This window comes from Anarhichas minor, unplaced genomic scaffold, assembly GCF_050575085.1.
Source record: "Anarhichas minor isolate MPS153535 unplaced genomic scaffold, ASM5057508v1 ptg000054l, whole genome shotgun sequence".
Classification (NCBI taxonomy): Eukaryota; Metazoa; Chordata; class Actinopteri; order Perciformes; family Anarhichadidae; genus Anarhichas; species Anarhichas minor.
The window spans coordinates 3872053-3885856 of record NW_027466500.1 but is presented as its reverse complement, the minus strand read 5'-3'; positions in this window follow the sequence as shown (position 1 = coordinate 3885856).

Here is a 13804-nt window from a genome sequence, read left to right as displayed (position 1 = left end):
TTTTGCTGACCTACTTTAGTGGCAACAGCCAACACCATTTATTTTACACACACTCACTGAAGCCATCCTTTATGTGTAAAAGCTGATTTTATGCATCAAGATGAGCTTGTGTGGATGTACTCTTGAATCCTTATACGTGGGACGTACCAATCCAACTTTTTTTTTTCTCTCCAGACACCTTTAGTCACTGTTTCTGTCGATGCTGACTCTCCTTCCGATTCCAGTGCTGTTTTTCCAAAATTTTAAATCTTTATACTTCACTGCGTGAAAATCATGGAACTAGTTTTCACCTCCGACCAGCAGCTCTATAGCTTGCTCTGACGGTTGGTCGGTTTGACAAAAATTTCCCGTCCTTTTGGCGATCACAGTCTTCGCCCTACGAGGTTGAAATCTGGCATAGAGGTCAAGTGTTTTTGAGGGTGTGTGTATGTGTGTGTGTGTGTGTGTGTGAATGCATGAATAAACGTGTGTTTATTTTTTCGCTTATTTTATGTAAGGTAACATTGAGCCAGGGATTTTTGTGGCGCTAGAAAGCCTGAATGGATTGAATAGAACTGATGGTGGAAACGCTGAACTCTATAACAACACTGAAAAAAGGAGCTATGTAATGCGGGTCACTTACATCACGGCCGATACCTGATCTGCATGATACGGTCAGTGTCGGGGCCGATACTGACTCCGCTTATCGGATGAATCCTTATTTAACAGAAGATCAAAGAATACCAGCAGGAATATTTAGTTCTCTCTGATCTTGCGTTGTGTAAAAATGACAGGCGTGGCTGATTCAGATGCTGTTCCAATAAGTGTAGTATTCCACCAATAATATCAAGTAAAGTGGGAGAGTTTTGAGCACATTCTACAGAAACAGTTATGCATCACATTCATCCCTTTTAGCAGTGGGTTGAAGGTTGTCATAGAAGTCGGCTGCACCACTTATGTTGAACTGCGACAACTTTACTGAATGGTAAGTTAAACACAGATACATCTCTATACACACGGCTCCCTCCAGAGTAGCACAATAAGATCCGTTGAGGGACAACAGGGCCTCTTCCTGTTCCCGGGTCATGACCGTGCTTGGTGGCTTACGGTGATTGACAGCTGAATGTTTGGGTTAGGCCGCCACCTCTGGGGATCTACTATAGGCAAAGTCTTTATTCTCATCCAATATGGAACACTGGCGGGAATCTCTCTCTCACACACACACACACACACACGGACTAATAGCATACACAGTCACACAAACACATAGTGGCCAGGCACACGCCCTCCATCCACCCCCGCTGACACACACATACACAGAGAGTGTATGAGCATGTCTCATCAGCATATCTCATGTTCATCCTACAGGGAACCCGGTCTGAGACCAACCTTGTGTCAGGGGGAGGAAGGAAGCTGGAGCTTAGGGGGAATTCACTTAAACAACATGTTAAGTTTTGGAATATTCTTCTGTTTTTGCATGCTGCCTCTGGTTTATGATTATGTTTTTCCTCTTTTCTGGGAAGCCGGATTGAAAGATGATTATTTTCATGACAGCCAATGTTTTGGATCTCACTGTTGTGTTTTCAGTATTACAATTACTGATGATCGAGTCGCGAGGATAACGTGATATTGTGCACTGCATTCATTTTAGACTCCTCTGAGGGTGTCCAGCAACATTCTCTCAAAACAAGCTTATGGTCTCTAGTTATGTAACTCAACAGCTGGTGACAGAACTGATTCCCCAGAAAATGTTCAAATCCACTGAACTTGATATCCACCAAAATAGATGGAGATCTAGAGGAGAGTGATTTCTCACTAGCTCCTCTTTGACAGTGGACAGCTGCCATTGAAGTAACACAAACAGACTGCAGTGGGGCGGCCCTCTTAATGGTTGGCCTTGTGTATCCATCATATAGAGCAAGTGCCCTCACATCTGTAGTACTAATTCATCCTTTATATAAATGGAATAGCTACAGGTTGTTCGATTTTCAGCTAATTACATAGAATGTACCTTCAGTCACTCAAATGTGTATTTGATATATTTAAATGTCTTCATGGTACATCCATTTCTCTGGCATCAAATGAATATTGACCAGGCTTAACCAGTGCTGGTGAATGATGTTATTCCTGTTCAACTTCAGTTGGTCTTAGATTACAGTGTCTTCAGTGTTCTGATGTTATCAATTTAAGAAGCCGTGTCACAAACCATTAGATTAAGACTTACAGTTTATTTTACTCGTGGATCTTACACATTTGGTTTTATTTTTAACCTTATTAGCAGTATTTTTATTAGTTCTATATTCGAGGCCAACACTGTGTAGACCCCTCAGGGCAAAGCCAGGGTAAGCTTGCTGTGGCAGTTGTTTGTTTAGCTGTGTGTTTCACCAAGCCATTAATACTGAGGCCTAATAGTTCTGTCAGTATAACACACACGGGACCAATTTCCTTGACACAGATTACACATGGATTTGGCTACCAAAGTAGTGCTTCCTGAACATGGATTTAACCTGGAGTCAAAATCTTAAGGGTGTGTGGTGCACCTTTTAGGGAGCACAGATAATAAATGCGCGGAAAGAGATTTTGTAAATTCCCAGTAGCTATATTTTTAATGCACCTTTAAGAGGAACTAAACACTTTAGGAAGGCTCTGAAGTCTAATTGATGGCAAATAATGGGCTTTTTTCACACCTTCTGTAATTAGTTTATTTAAACCCTGCAGTGCAGTTTTTTTTAAATGCACATTACCATTACATTTGAGTTGAAAGGAAAACAATAATTTGTTGGTATGTTTCCCCATTAGAATAACGGTAAACTTCCATTTCCATGTTTCCATTCACAAGGTCCACAACAGGCACCACTCATACAACATTTACACAGCAAATGCAGTGCAGCTTGTATTGACGTTTATTAAAATCACCCCTTGATGATCAAGATCATAATGCTGCCCATCTGGTCCTACTCTCCCAAACTAGTCACTTACATACAGTAAGGAGTCATTGGTGTTCCTCAAAGGATGCTTAAAAGCCCTTTTCTTTCACACATGCAGTACAGCAAAGCATCATCACCTTGCTCGCTGGAGAAACTCCAGGTAATCTTGTCAATATTTTTCTCTTGTCTTACATTTTAAAACAAATCATTGTGCATGTTGGCAAGAGGGTTGAAGAGGGTGTTGAGTCAAACTGCTGCTGCCTTAAGAAACAATTGGACAAATTCTCTTCTATCACTATTTTCCCAATCTATCATTGATTTCTGTGTTTTTTTTACCTGCCCAGGTGCCATGAAGTGAGCTGTTTTCATCCAGTTTAATCACCCCCTCCATGTTGCAGAACGACACACTGTAAGTGCACCAACAGCGCAGATGCGTATTGTTATCTGGTGAGCGGTATTTGGAGCGCCCGCAGCAGCAGGGCATTTCGTAGGACATTTTGTAAACCTCCACAGGTCTCTGTGGCAAAGCAGAATTCAACACCGTGGGCAGCACACACAATATTGGTACAGGAGGGTACATTTTGGCACCAAAATGCACATTACTTAGTGCTATTGCTAACAGCTAACAGGCTTTCTTGTGATTCGATTTTCCTTCACCATGCAGGAAGAAATTAGTAGTTTAGTGTAGTAGGTTCACTCTGAACCAAAGGTACGTGACCAATCATCCAGCATACATTATCTATGCTAGTAGATTAACTATTGTATTGTATAGGACTATTTCACAATGTGTCATATTTTAGCAATCTGATAGAGGAAGAGGAGTTTTTTAAAGTTCAGTTTGTAGCTGGTATCTGACTGAATGAACCTCCCAGAGGTGCAGTGGATAAAGCCACCGCCACCTCAGACATTAGGATTCAGCCTCTTGCAGTGGTGCTCAAGGTTTGACGCCCTATTGAACATCTGGGGCAGTGTTTGTGAATGGGAAGGTGATGAGAGGTTATGTGTGTTGCTCTATCAGCGACCAGGCCATTTTGTGCTGGTACATTATGACATCCAAGTAAAGCTCGTCTGTAGCAGGTGAAATGAAGCAGCTGGTCTGCATGTTGGTATTTTGGAGAAGTGTCAAGCAATGCAATTAAATACACTGTTGTGTTGTAAGTAATTGTAAATTTAAGTACCCAAGAAGTGACAGGCTTCCCAAAAAGGACCAATTCAGTTACCTATTTTTGGAGAGTGGCTGAGCCGACCTCCCACCAGTCAGAGAACTAGAGAGGCACCAGCAAAAAGAATATTCCACAAAGAGTTGGTTTAGCTGTTTGCCCCTGAGGCTATTTCCAGTTGCTTTTGTTTATTTCTTTCCCCATTTGGGTTCCCGTGTACTAGTGGAGAAACATTGAACAATTTATTTTCCTCCAGGATAAATAGTGTTGTTGAATGAACCCAGAGAGAGGAGTGCCATGCAGATGGATTTTCTTTTAAAGCTTTTTTTTTTTTTTCCTTCAAGTAAATATTGAAATGTATACTATAGAGTAGTTCACCAAGTAGGAATGAGATGAGACTATTTTCAGAGGCCCGGCTCAGATTGCTCCTGGTAAATAAAATGAGTGTCCTGCCATCTTCTTGAGCAATTCTTCTTCCTCCCGCAGTGTATTCAAAGCAGGCGTGTCCTGGAATATGATACATTTGTACACAGGGCAAATACTGTCTACCCATTTGGCTTGTGTAATGTACTATGAACTAAAACTCTATTGTTAGTCAAGTGAGTTCTCAGAACTCAGTGTTCAAAATCTCTTTACTGGAAAGAAATCACTTAATGTTCACAGTAGGCAGTGGAAACAACATTTTTTGTTCAGTTGAAATATGATTTTCCTTTCTCTTAAATGCCTTTAAAAGACAGGAGTTGATTTGTTAACGTCAGCAGCACCAGTGCCTTACAATCAGGTGATCCATCCATTTGTAATTTCCAAATACTAATCCTTTAAGTCCTTGAACCTACTTGTCTTTTGTCATACAATATCATGATTGCCCATGCGTTTTCAACCAGTAACCAATTTGCCGAACACTTTTGTTCTTTTTCAGTCATTTTGCAGTCAACTTACTTTCAATCATTCATACTGGAAGTCTCCTTTCCACTGGGGTTGATCAATTGACCAAACAATACATGCTGTCTTTGATGTTCTGCAATTTGTAGCACGCCTAGTCGGTCCAGATACCGACTGGCCTTCAAATGTACACACGTTTATTGTCTTGCCTCATGTTTTTTTTACGAGGAGGCAGCACGGAGAGTACATCCATTATTTTGACACTGTCAGCATGCATGTCTGTTGACGGTATCAAATTCCTCTAGACAATTATCCATCTCAACTTTTTCTCGTTTAAGTGTTTTTGAATCAGAGGGAGACTGTAAAGGACTAGATGGTCATTCAAATCCTAACTGAATAACCACAAGCAAACATACATCTTTGGAAACATCTGGAATCCAGTTGAAATCAGTTTAAACTTATATTTCCCTTTAAAAGTAACTTTTGGTACTTTTTTGCAAAAAAAGTTGTGAGGCAAACACGTTTGACCGAAATAGCAGGTGTTAAGCTAATTTATTTTAGAAAATCAGTCTCCTGGTTAGATTCACAACTTTACAGCTATGGATGTGTATCCTTGCTTATACATCTGAAAGTTACATTTTCTTGTAAGTATTTTTTGCTTTCTCCTGAACAAATTTCTCGTTCATTGAAACCTGGTGTTCAACATCCTTGTTTTCTATGTTCAGCCAGTAACAACGTCAATCTTGTGTAAATTACAGTCTGATTTTTCAGTTTACTTCCAATATACATTTTGCAATGGAAAAGTATGTCGGTTCTGCTTTTTGTCTTTTATTGATTTATTGCACCTCTTAGGCAGATAAAAAATGGCTTTAGAATCAGGAAAGGAAAAGAACGCCCTTCCCCCCCCCACCCACACCCCAAAGTAACTCACATGTGCATTCATTCCAGTGAAACATGAGAAGGTAATTAAACATAATGAAGATCTATGCCGAGCCAAATAGCCTGTGAGGGCTGGAGAGTGAGCCAGGAAGAGAGAGAGAGAGAAGTGTAGGTTCCAGAATTGTCTTGTTAGAGTGTGTGTGTGTGTGTGTGTGTGCGTGTGTGTCCACCTCACCTGCCTGTGGAAAAACCCAACGGTTTGGTGTGGTTTCCTGGGGATACACTTCCTCTCTCTTCCATCTGTTCCACCACACGTCACCCAATCAATCGCTAACCCGATACCCTTGCCGTTCTGCCAGCCAGCCAATCGCAGTAGGCAACGGTGGTCATGTGGTACTCCAGAGGCAGTTGGCAGCCCATTTGTAATGTACAGTTAACGGTATAATGATATTTCTACTCCGCTGGAAAACCGCTAGAGTTACTATGTGTGTGTGTGTGCGTGTGTGTGTGTGTGTGTGTGCGCGTGTGTGCGTGCACGCTCGTCTGTAATGATCAGTCCACTCTTGCATTCTTCAGGTTTGCTCTGATGTTCTCTGACAGTATTTCACAGTAAGTGCGTTATGTATACGTGTATGTGTTTGCACACACGCTATATCAAATTGCCTTTCGGTGTGCATACACCGATGCACCACAAGGCAGAGTTTCCTATAGTTCTAATACAGTAGATGTGAGACAGTGTTTGCATCCTTGTAGCTGGAATCTGGTTTTGCATCCAGCTTTAGCCATCAGCCAGTGGCACAAATGCCGATTTCTGCTGGACCTTCAAACAACCTGAATCAGGTTCCAGATCTATTTGCATAAACAGTGCCTGAATCTCACATCTGAGCCTTTTCCATCAAGTCTTGGACCATGTTCCCCTTTTGCCACTGACTGTTGTATCACAAACCATTTCCAAAGCTAACAGGCTGCGATTACAGTAAGATCTTGAGCCGTTGTTAATGGTTTTCTCACTGTCTCAGTGACGGTTCTCAGGCAGCTACTGTGGATGGCTGGGTGTAGTTCAAAGAGCAACACTGCATAACATGGCCAATGTGGAGGTAAAGAGAGTGATGATACAGTAGAATGAAAATAAGCAAGAGCGGGCTCTAAAAGAGGGGAAATGGGAAGTGAAAAGGAGAAAATGGGAATCAATGATGAGACAAGAGGAGAGGGAACTCTCATAGGCCATCACTTGACTAGTCAAAAAGCAGGTTTCAAAATACAGTGAAGTGTATGGCACTTCTATAATGTCTAACATGTTCTAACATTTTTAAAATTGTTTTGTTAACTGCCAACACAACTTGCAGACCTCTGACCTCAAACACAACTTTGGACATTAACACGGTTCTGCAAAAGTGCTTTGAATTTGAATTCAGTTGTCCTCACTAAAAGCAATCACTACCTGTCGTTACATAATGTTTCACAACGTACAGTGTTTTAAAATCCTCTTAATCTCTTATACTTTAAAATAATTATACTCTCATGTGAATTTAGATATGATAATAAAGGGTGTGGCCTTTAAGCCCCCATGATGTGAAACTGTAGTCAAATCCTTTTGCACTTGTCTGGGTTAGCTGTGGTTTTTAAAAGCTTTACAAGTCTGTTGCCAGTGGAAGCACGTTGTCAGTGTGCTTCAAACCATCCAGCGACTACCAGATAAACACCTCTTTGTGTACGTTTTCAATACCGGCACTTCAGCTCAGAAGCCGCTGGCTGGCAGGGCATGTTGAGTATCAACCGACTCGCCTCAGACATGAAAATGATTGTTTAGACAGGCATTGAAATGTCTATTTTAGTGTGCATGCGTGAGGACATGGGGGAAATAGATTTTCTCGCACCAGTGGTATTTACGATGGGTGAGTAGAGAGAGAGAGAGAGAGAGTTGAAAAGAGTGATGAATGAGAAGCAGTTTTAGTCATCACGCTCTATCTCCTGAGCCTCTTTGTGTTGCGGTCAGTTCATCAAGAGCCAAGTGGGAATGATGATGAGGAGGAGGTGATGTGTGTCTGTGTGCATGCATGCATGTGTGTTAGTCTTTGCAAGTGCTTCTTTGTGTGTGCCTGCACATGTGCTTGTGTGGTATTGCTGACGGAGAACAGCTTAGAGAGGGCAAGCCAGACATGTAAAGGCTGCCAGAATCCTGCACACACACACACACACACACACACACACACACTCAAACAGGAACCATCATTATTAATACTTTAGTGAGAGGCCATCCTGATGTGGGGCCAATTTAGACCCACTATTACACATAAATCTATCCCAGAAGTCTCTGCTTCTGTCTGGCCAGCTGGCAGGTAGCGTTGGAGGCATTGGAACGAGGAGAGAAATCCACCCAGTTGCCTCTCCTCATCTATCATTGTGCTGGCCTAGAGAGAGAGAGCGAGAGAGACGGTTCACAAGTTTTCTCTTATTTATGACAGTTGTCATCCTTATTTAGTAACAGTAACAGTAACATGTGTCTCTTTGTTGTTGCATGGAATCAAACCTTTAGTCAGTTGAAGGTTTCTTTAGGCAGGTGTGTGTCAGCTCGCCATTGACACAAATCCACTTTCATTTTCCATCCTAAAAGAAAAATACTTTTCAGAACTTTTGTCTAACTTTCGTAGCTTTGGCCTTCGTTTCTAACAGTTATGATAACACCGTACTCACCGAGATACTAGCTGACATTTGGGAACACAGCCAGATAACTGCAGTCAAATGGAGCAAGAAACATGACTGACTCACTCAGACAGGCTGCAAACGATGGCTGCCATGTTTACAGATCCCAGAAATTGACTTGGTGAGTACAATGTTATTATTATTAAAAGCAATGACGTAAAAGTAATGTGTAACAAACCGTAATCATCCTGTAATAGAGGGTAAAAAGAACACCTCTCCCACACTTGTGAGGTTTAGGTTTGTTTCACATTTTTGATATATTTCCAGGACGTAACTAGTCTTAAATCTGTATACCTCAGGCACAGTGGAATAGAAGACAGAAAGCTGAGCTTTGTGTGAATAGACAAAATAAAGACACTGCAAGAGGCTGTAACTCAATATTCCAAACGGACTGACATGTTTCATGTACTAACACGCACACAGTCAGTGGCAACATCAGATAATGAAGCTGGCAGCAACGTGAAGGGAGACAAAACTGAGGCAAATCATGGCGTACATTGGCATTGCACAGCAAAAAATATGGGCAATTATTATATCTGTGTTCCAATGCACATGACATCCACAGCATGTTTACAGAATAAACGTATTAGAAACGAAACACAAAACTATCACCGCCTTTATACCCACAGGTGCATCAGGAAATTAATACACATGTAAATTAGTCATTTCTGTCAAGACAAACTAGTTCGGCTGGTTAGTAAAAAAGATAATGTGACAAACACAGGGGATAGAGGAACTTCAATTATTCAACACACGCTGAGCTTCATTAACATATGTTTGTGTGGCTCAGTGTCCTGGATTGAGGCAATATGTTTCTCTTCCTGAGAACTCACCAGGGCTGAAATGGCATCACCAGACACTGGAACACACACACACACACACACACACACTAACACACAGTGAATTGTATATAGACTATACTTCTCCAAGTAATTATGTTGGTAGTGAAGTAAAAGTGAGGTCAAGTTTAGCTTGTGTGAGTCATGATGGATAGTGTGCTCAGTATTCTGTAGTAGAGTTCATAATATTTACCCAGATACCGCAGGAAATGAATGGCTTGAAGTACAGCCGTTTCAATTTACACATTTTTCAGACCTCATTTTTTGGCACTTTCATTGAAATGGCTGAGAACATTATCCCTGTCTCCTTTTGTTTTATTTTCTCATAGCTCATTCTATTCGTCCCTCCGGCCTCCGCTCTGTACATTTACCAGAGTGCCAAGACTCTCTAATTGGCTGAAAGAAAGGGACACACCCCCACACAGTCACCCCCCCCCCCCCACCCCCACCCCAGCCTACCCTACACAAAAAGCCCTCCGCACACTCTTGTCCACATTTACACCCAATCCAACTTCTCTCTCTTTTCTATTTCTCACACACACACAAACAGAAATACAATCAGTACTGTATCATTCCAGATAGATAGACTGATGTAACTACCCAGATTAAGAGGTTCGTATGGTAGCTGGTCTCGTCCACTTTGCTTTGACTTTAAACAGCCTGGCAGCCGGACCAATCAATTAACTTTGGGGGTTGCAAATCAAACACCAAGTGGGTGGTGTGTAGGTTCAGAGAGTTGTGGGATAGAGTCTGCAATGAGATTTTCCATATAAAAAAGGTTTGTAGTGCAAGAATCTGTTGAAGAGCCTACCGAACATCAAATACCTGTCCTAATAAAATAGTTAAAGGCTTCCTGCAGTCTTCCAAGTAATCGGATTTCCACCAATAACTCACGTTTTCATAATTAGTTTCACACAAACTAGTTTCACACAATCTAATGTGTGGTAACTATTTGGTAGTACAAGACTAACAACTCATTCAGTGCTCTTAATCAAACAAAGCTGCATTTTATCCTCAATACAAATAAGATATAAAGCCGTTTAAGGTGCCTACATGACAGATAATTACAGTCCTACCTTATTCTTGTGATTTATTGACAGGTGGGGGCGTACTAATGGAGGCAGGAGGAAGTACGACTGGTTTTGTTGCTACCCGAGGCTGTGAGATTTTACACTGCCTCTCTCTGCTTGGCTTTTTCACCTGGGAAAGGAAGCTTCCCTGCAATAGAAACCCCCACTACCTCAGGCTCTGTGAACGCACACACACACACACACACGTACACACAAAGATGCACACAAGATCATGCCCTCTCAACTTTGTGCCTGGCTATGTCACTGTGTGTGTGTGCATGATTATGTGTCATGTGTGAACCATTTTAATACACTAAAAATGCGCATTTATCTCTGTGTGTGAATGTGTTTGAGTCACTGTTCTGTGTATTTATGCCATTCTGTGTTTTTGCAGGTGTTTGTGTATCAATTATGCATACTTGTGTCTTTGTGCAAAGCTTTGCATTTATGTGCATGTGCAGTGTTGTGAGTTGGGCCTTAAGGTGCATCGCAAGAAAGAGAGGGAGATGAGGCGAAGGCAGGAGATGAATAAGGGTGTGTGTGTGGGTGTGTGGGTGTGTGTGTGGTGGGGGGGAGATGGAAACTTGAGACGCTCAGATCTCACCTGGAGGCGGAGCCGGCTGCCTCGGGGCCATGAACTGTCACTCACCGCGAGAGTAAGCGTGTTGTTCCCAGGACCTTCAGCTCAGGTGAGACAGAGAAGACGAGTGCGAGAGGGAAATACGAAGAGAGGCATAGTAATGTTTTTTCCACACACACTGTACTGATACTCGATATCACATCCGATATCATGTTTAGATTTGTCTCACATTTTTACATTCCTCCTCAGCTGTCTAATGTCATGTCTGACATTTCTCTCTAACTGGCTAATTTCTGCGACTTGTTAAACCCAGAAGCTCTCATTATTTAAAAGTGCGTACATTGTAGAGAAATAGGACATGTTACCACTTTCTGGTAGGCCGTGTAAATTTAAGAATTTTGTAGGTTCGGGGGTACTTGTTCTGCAGGGGATTCCCAGAACTGTGTTGACAGTGTACGTTTTCCCGCGCATATGGGTGGTTATCCCGATAAGGTGTCAAGTTACCCTGGCCTGTGCTGATTCTTTGTGTATTTGCATGTACCGTTCATGCATTTATGCTTATGCTTCTGTATTTATTGTTTCTGATTCTTTGTGTGTTGTCCTCTGCACCACAACACACATTGAGAAGGACTCAAAGTTTTAAAAGGGTTTGTGTGTGTGTGTGTGTGTATTTCCCGAGCCATCCCTTTACAGTATTTTATTCAGGCTCCAGTTACGATGGCCCTCTGCCTCATGCTCATTGTCGTCACAGCAGCGAAACCCGACCGCCGCACACTGGGTGTTTGTTTCACATGTTTATTTTCACAGGAGAGTCGCATCCTCCTCTCCATCCTTCCACCACCTTCCGTCTTTTATTGTCTGCAGCATAGAGCTGCATAGATGAGTGGGGTGAGATGGGGATCAAGATATAAAAAATGCACGTGTGGACAATGAGATTAGGAGTTACTCTGAGGCCCAGACAAAGTCTGTAACTACAGTCTGTTTAAATATTATCCTGTGTGTACTGTACATGTAGATTAGCATTTAGAGAAAAATATTATGGAAGCGAATTTTTTTTTTTTTAATCTCTACTAGTGTAGAGATTGGCAGGAGTCAGAGAGAGTGACACGTCACATACATTGTCACAAACCCAAATGAGCTTCCGGGAGAAACTTGGATTGAATAACTTGGATTGCGTTATTTAATGTTATTTAATGTCATGTATCTGTGGTGGGTGGTTGCTTTTATAATAATAATAATAATACATTTTATTTATATAGCGCTTTAAAAGGCACTCAAAGACACTTTACATGTTAAAAACAGAAACAATAGAAGCATTTATAATAAGAACAAAATATACGACATAACAGTAAGAAAAAAATAAATAAAATAAAATAAACATGAAAAGAAAGAAAGAAAACATACATGACTGACTTTAGAGGTTAAAAGCAGATTTGAATAGGTGAGTTTTAAGTGCAGTTTTGAAAGTGGCAAGTGACGAAGAATGTCTGAGGTGTTGGGGCAGGGAGTTCCAGAGGGAGGGGGCAGCAACGGAGAAGGCCCTGTCCCCCCAGGTCCGATGCTTGGACAGAGTAGGGGGGGTAAGGAGGTTGGCGTCAGCAGATCTGAGGTTGCGGTTGGGAATGTGATGGTACAGGAGGTCCGAAAGGTATGAAGGGGCAAGGTTGTGGAGGGCTTTGTAGGTGATGAGGAGGAGCTTGAACTGGATTCTTTGCTGTATGGGGAGCCAGTGGAGGTTTTGAAGGACTGGGGTGATGTGGTCTCTGGTGCGGGAGTGGGTGAGCAGACGGGCAGCTGAGTTCTGGATGTATTGTAGTTTATTGATGATTTTGGTGGGTGAGCCGTACAGGATGCTGTTGCAGTAGTCCAGTCGAGAGGTGATGAAGGCGTGGATGAGTGTTTCAGCGGCTGCGGAGGAGAGGGAGGGACGGAGACGGGCGATGTTTTTGAGATGAAAGAAGGCGGTTTTTGTGATGTGATTGACGTGGCGTTCATATGAGAGAGTTTGATCGAAGATGACCCCGAGGTTACGGACATGTGTGGAGGCAGGAACAGTGATGCCATCGATGCAGAGGGAGAAGTCGTGGTGGGAATTGTTTAATGATTTGGGGCCGATGATGAGGACTTCAGATTTGTCGGTGTTGAGTTTGAGGAAGTTTGCTTGCATCCAGGTTTTTATATCTGTGAGGCAGTTGGTGATGGTGGAGTGGATGGTGGGGGTGATGGATTTGGTGGAGATGTAGAGCTGGGTGTCGTCAGCATAGCAGTGGTACTGGAGACCATGGTGGCGTATGATGTCACCAAGGGGGAGCAGGTAGAGGATGAAGAGGAGGGGACCGAGTACTGAACCTTGCGGGACACCTTGAGAGACTGGGGCTGTGTCAGACTTGAATTTGTTGATGCTGATGAACTGTTCACGGTCGGAGAGGTATGATTTAAACCAGGAGAGGGCTGTGCCAGTGATGTGGAGGGAGGACTCGAGACGTGAAAGGAGGATGGAGTGGTTGATGGTGTCGAAGGCTGCGCTGAGGTCGAGCAGTATCAGGATGTTGAGGGAGTGTTCATCAGAGGAGAGGAGGAGATCGTTGGTGACTTTGATGAGGGCAGTTTCTGTGCTGTGATGAGATCTGAATCCGGATTGAAATGGTTCATATAGTTGGTTTGAGTCCAGGTGAGTTTTCAGTTGATGGGCAACAATGCGTTCCAGTATTTTAGACAGAAAAGGGAGATTGGAGATGGGTCTGTAATTGTTGTGAATGTCGGGGTCAAGGCCAGGTTTTTTGAG